Source organism: Megascapheus bottae, chromosome 26 (genome assembly GCF_031878675.1).
Source record: "Megascapheus bottae isolate mThoBot1 chromosome 26, mThoBot2.hap1, whole genome shotgun sequence".
Taxonomy (NCBI): Eukaryota; Metazoa; Chordata; class Mammalia; order Rodentia; family Geomyidae; genus Megascapheus; species Megascapheus bottae.
The window spans coordinates 1,224,925-1,230,928 of record NC_143534.1 but is presented as its reverse complement, the minus strand read 5'-3'; positions in this window follow the sequence as shown (position 1 = coordinate 1,230,928).

Genomic DNA, 6,004 nt, shown 5'->3' with positions numbered 1-6,004 from the left:
GGCTCTGACCACAGGTCAGGCAGCACAAAGCCTGGCTGGGCAGCTGGTACAATAGAAGCGATGGCCTCCAGTGCCCTTCAAGGCCACGGTAGGGAGGCTGCCTGGGATGGGGGCACACACCAACTGCCTTCTTCCCTAAAACCACACAGAACCGGTTCAGGCCAGGATGCAGGTGTGGCCCAGGCCTGGGACAGGGTCCCTCTCCACGAGGCTGGAGCCATGTAGACACCCAGCCGGGGAGAGCCGGCCCCAGTGTGGAAATACCAGGGTGAAAAGACACATTCATAGCCTCCTAAACACTTGCACAGTATTTGTGTCTGACGTGTGCCAGAAACAGGGCAAAGACCTGGAAACCGTGGAGAATATTGAGAAAGAACATGAATTAGCCAGTCATAGAACTGGCTAGCCAGTATTTAAAGAGAGGCCCACATTAGAATGAGAGATGTAAAAATGACAACATTGGCACCATCCCATTACGTCCACAGTCACTGAAGTTGGCCGGTGTAGAGTTCTAGGTGGGGGGACGAGACCCCCAGGGACTGTGGGGAAGGACGCGGGTGTGAAGCCAGACGTGCATGCTTCTCTATAGCCAGCCATCTGCCCTGGAAAGGCACCTCAGATGCACACATCCACAGCTCCATGGAGACACCCACTCGGCTGGCATTGGTGACCTCAGGGACAGGCATGGGAGAGTGGCCTATGAGGTCCCGAGGGAGTCTGCAGTCCTCTGAAGAAGAAAGGATTGGAGAAGTCCAAGTGGAGTGAAGGACGAAAAGTAAAGGTGTGCATGTTCTGACTCGTGAGCCGTGTTGAACAGTATTTAACCAATGCATGGCTATATTCAATAAGTAGATGAAATGGTTCCTGCCGGGATGCTGAGCCTCCTGTGTAGACAAGCTGGCGCTGGGAACGGCCATGGGGAGGCCTTCAGCCTCAGGCCAGCGAGCCTGCAGCCTGGTCAGCAACCCCCGCCCCCGTTCTAGGCTGGCCACCAGCCCCCTGACTCCAGGCCAGTCAGCACCCCCCCTCTAGGCTGGCCACCAGCCCCCCAATTCCAGGCCGGTCAGCACTCCCCCACTCTAGGCTGGCCACCAGCCCCCCGATTCCAGGCCGGTCAGCACTCCCCCACTCTAGGCTGGCCACCAGCCCCCTGACTCCAGGCCAGTCAGCACCCCCCCCCTCTAGGCTGGCCACCAGCCCCCCGATTCCAGGCCGGTCAGCACTCCCCCACTCTAGGCTGGCCACCAGCCCCCCGATTCCAGGCCAGTCAACGCCCCCCCAGGTTTTCAGCCCTTTGAACTTGGCTGGAGCTGTGCCTGAATCCCAGGCTCTTCACTGTCACGGGACTCCTCTGACTTCATAATCACGTCAGCTGGCTCTCCAATAAATCTCTTTTCATGTCCACCAATCCAGTTCCCTTCCCCCTTTCCAGAGAGTCCTGACTAATCCCCCGTCATTTTGATTAAAAGTATGATGCAGCTGCAATAAATGTCTAAGCTTTGACACCGACTAAGCCAACACTAAGCAGTGCTGAAAAACCAGAGTACAACTGGAGAGAAAAACGCACGGAGCCATCCCCACATCACCAAGTTCTGCCTCAGCCCTGCGTAGGCCATTGCTCCTGCCAGAAAATGTAGACCAGAGACATGACGTAAAAATGAGCCATGACACCGGAGGTAGGCACAGGAGGGCGGGAGCCAGGGAGAACGCAAGGAGGGGACACCGTCCGAGAAGCACTGTACTCCTGACCTGGCTGACGGCATCAACTATGGCATTGTTTATAAGTGCCTTCAGACATGGTCATACAGTGTTAAACAGCAAGGCAAGGAGCAAGGCCAGTGATGGAGGAAGACCCAGAGCCCGCACAAGACACCTCACGGCCGCCGGCCTCCGGTCGGCAGGAGCAGGAGCAGGAGCGGAGGGAAGAGAACAGGGACAGCCTGACTTAGGGAAGGCAGAGCCCAGCTAACCAGGACACCTGTCTTCACCACCAGTGCTGTGCCCTGGAAGGCCGCTAGAGGGAGCGCAAGCCAATGTCACCAGGGTCCCCGGAGGAGCCCTGTACCTGGGCGGACGGCCCAGGCACCAGGGGCTCAGGAGAGCCAGCCACATGTCCATCCTGAGATCTGGAAAAGCCTTGGGCCGTGGGAACCGGGCTTGGCTCTAGGAGATGGGTGGCCAGGACAGGCAGCGGCTCTACTGCTGCTCTCTGGCTGGGAGCCTTCTCCACGCCCAGGCCCCAGAGGCGACCTGCCCCCAGCCCCTCTCCCCCGGATGGGCTCCGGATGGCGCCCCGGGGAGGGCAGGGGCGGCCACCACCTCACCCGGTGCCCGGAGGTGCCAGCCTTCCCACGGGTGAAAACTGCTCCTTGGAGTGGAGAGGAGGGGCCACAGTGTTGGCTGCCATTGTAGTTAGTGCTTTCCCCAGCTCACGTCTGTCCCACCACTCCAGAGACACTTCATGTAAATGGAAATCTACTGAATTTCTTAAAGTGCCGGCGGCTGGCTTCTGAGGGTGCTCGGCCGCCCTCTGTGTCTAACAGGGGCTCTGCACCGGCTCTGGGCAGTTCCAGGCAGAGCGCAGCTGATGTGGAGCAGCGATGGTCTGTGGGTCGGCCCCACCCTGATGTGTGTCTACCCACACGGGAGCAGGTCGGGGAGTCGATGGTCCCCGACACCTTCTAGTCCCCAGCGAGGCTGGCCTGGCTCCCTGGCCAGATGACCGGCTTCCTCTCCACGAACAGAGCCACTGTCTCCTCCTGAAAACCGCAGAGTGGGCATTTGTTAAAAGCCCCGAGGTCCCCGGGGCAGCTGTGCGCATGTCCTGTGCATGCTTGTCCACTCCAGAAAGCAAACCTGGCAGGTCTGCCCCTTCCAGTCCCTGGAAAGATGGACTCTCAAAGGGCAAAGATTGGCTCCAGACAACACTTTTGGGGGTCATCATTCTGTATCTGGCACCAGGGGGCCCGGGAGGCTGTGGTTCTTGATTATCTACCATGGCTTTCTGCACTGGCCCAGGGTTGATTCCACGCTGACCAGGACCTGGGCTACCACAGGCAGCATCCTGGGAGACCACGACAGACTCCACGCTGGCTGGGCGTCAAACGGGGCCAAGGCCAAAGCACTGGCAGGTGGACGACCCTTTCCAGGATGTGCCCCAGAAAGAAGGGACAGGGTGTCCTAGATGCAGAAGACAGTGGAATTGCTCCTGAAAGCCCCTTTTAAAAGCAGCAGGAACCCCTCTGTGAGGCAGCCCCCTCAGGGCCTCACAGCCCTCCGACCCGGCTGCTGAGAGTAGAATGTGTGCCCACCACGCCAGCTAGGTCAGGAAGCAGGGAGAGAAGCACTGAAGTCTAGGTTAGCCTCCCACACAAGTCACCAGAGCATGTGTGAAAGGACTGGGGTATCGTGTGAGCCCCAAGTTCAAACCCTTGCACAAGCAAAACAGCTCTGCTAGGGAAACGACCCCAGACATATGTGAGCGACACCTCCATTGCCTCCTACGATTATGTAACTGCCCAACAATTCCTTAACTGCAGGAAGAGCTAGGAAAATGGAGACGCCTGTGGAAGCAGAAGTCGTAGAAATAGAAACGAGGACAGTTACAGGAAGGATCTCAGGGCCATGTGCTCAGAGCTAAGTGCTCAACCTAGATAGAGATCGTCTCTCTGCTCCTTGCCCCCCCTCCCCGCCCTGCGGGCTGGAGTGAGATGAGGAGCATGAGTTTCTGCCAGGCTCCCCCGGACCTGAGTGGCGGCGGAGGGGATAATAGGTCCTTAAACCCACTGGGCAGGTCTCCCAGCCTCTGGCTCTGCCTAGCTGCAGCTTCCCCTGGCATTCCCTCCTTCCTGGCTTCCCTGCAACTCCCGCTGGGCCCTACTGAACAACACTGGGGCTTACCAGGCGGAAACTGAGAAAGGTGCTGCCCTCTGACCGTTGACCCTTCCTTCCAACGAGGCTGCCATTGCTCGGGCCGGAAAGGGTGGTTTCGATATTAAACAGTGACTGAATCCAGTCTCCTGAGAGTTAAGTGCCTATGACTCTCCCCGAGTTACAAGTGGGGCTTGTGGTGCGGGCTGTGTGTGGAGGGCTAAGGTCGCACACAGCGACCGCGCTGAGCCAGCGTCCCGATCTAGTAAAGTAGTTCTCAGAGGATCAGGGGTCCGCGTCCCCGAGCGATAATGCCAGCGACACATGCAGTGACAGAAAACCCAGCCCAGCAGCAGACTGTTCCAACCATTTGCCACCAAGGTTGTGGGGCTGAGGGCCGACTGGGAGGAGAGGTGGGCAGCCGACAGCAGGCAGCCCCGGAGAGGCAGGGGGCCCAGGTCAGGGCTCCTGTACCCCACACTCAGCCCGTCTCTCAGCAACCCATCAGTCTTTCATCTAAACCTGTGTCTTTTTAAAAATTCATCCCTAAGTTAATTTTTAATGCTTCGCCAGTAGAATCTTCTTTTGTCCAATTTTATTCTTCATTTGGTTGTCTTAGTATATGAGAAGTCATTTAAGCCGTGTTGCTGCATTGTGTGTACATGATGAAAACGGCATTCTCACTAAGAAGACCCAATCTTCAATGACAAGATGGGCATGCTAATTTATGTCTGTAATCCCAGCTACAGGGGAGGGGTTAGTATTTACCATCTGAGGCTGGCTCTGGGCAAAATGCAAGGCCCTATGTAAAAATGTAGCTATGGGGAGATGGGGGGGGGAAACGTGGGGAGACGGGGAAGGGTGAAGATGTAGGGAGACGGGAGGCACGGGTGCTGGGGAAGACCACCAGAAGAGACCCCACAGACACCAAGCACGGCCAGTGGAAAATCTTTATTCCCAGCCAGGAGGACCCTGGGAAGTCAGGTACCCGAAAGTGCAGTACCTAAGCCCCAACTCAGGCCTGAGCTCTGTCCCTGGGCTTCTTTTGCTCAAGGCTAGTGCTCTACCTCTTGAGCCTCAGCTCCACTTCCCGCTTTGTCTGTGTGTGTGGTACCGAGGAGTCAAATGCAGGGCTTCAGGAATGCTAGGCAAGCTCTTTACCACTACGCCACATTTCCAGCCCCGGGGCTGCTTTTAAGCTAAAGACTACCTCCTTGTTTGTCAGAGGAGGGAAGTCTCCCTGCCGGGAAAGCTAAGGGGGCAGGGAGGAGTGAGGGGGGGAGGGGAGTTACAGATATGGAACAGACAATGCTGTAAGCAGGTTCTAAGCCAGGGCAGCACAGCCCATTTCTATCATTGTTACCTAGAAACACAAAAGGAGCAGTGGCTACATCCACCTTTAAATGTCAAACTATAAGGAACTGGTGTCATGGGGAGGAGGCAGTCCTTTCTTTAAGATGAGTCACAAAAGCAAACTGGAGTTACAGAAGCTAAGGTTAAGCTCTAAGGAAGTGGGTTGGAAAAGCCCCAGATCACAGGGCAGGGGCCAGAATTGCTTACGGAGCAACTTTGGAACAACAGAAGGATCTAGAATGTCAAATGGGTACCTCACAGGTGGTGATGCAGAAAGGAGGGGGGAGGAAGGGGTTGGAACCTGCAGAGCAGAGCCGTCCCTGGCACGGGGCCGGATGAGATGAAAGGCAGCGGCTGGCACAGCCAGGACGAGCGGCACCAGGCTGACACCAGCAATGGCTGGCCAGAGAGGAGGAGGCAAGGGAGGCTGAGACAGAGGACTTCAGGTTAGACAGGTGAACACCACCCGAGAGGCTCCCACCCAGCCCCACGCTCACACGCCCTGTCCTCACCGCGCGTGGGATGGGGGCTGGGCAGGGCCTGGCTGCCGTGAGACCCAGGCGGGCAGGGCCAGGCTGGAGGGGGCTGGGTCAGGTAGGGAGGACTGGTCAGCGCTGGGCAGGCAGGGCCCCTGTGGCCGGAGGGCCACCTCACCAGACCTGCTCCCCTAGAATCCCGGAAGAAGACACAAGACTGCCCCAGGGGCCCTTGGAGACGCTAGGTGCTCCTTCTATTTACCCAGAGGTCAGCCCTAAGCAAGGCCTGGGGAGGAGGCAACGGA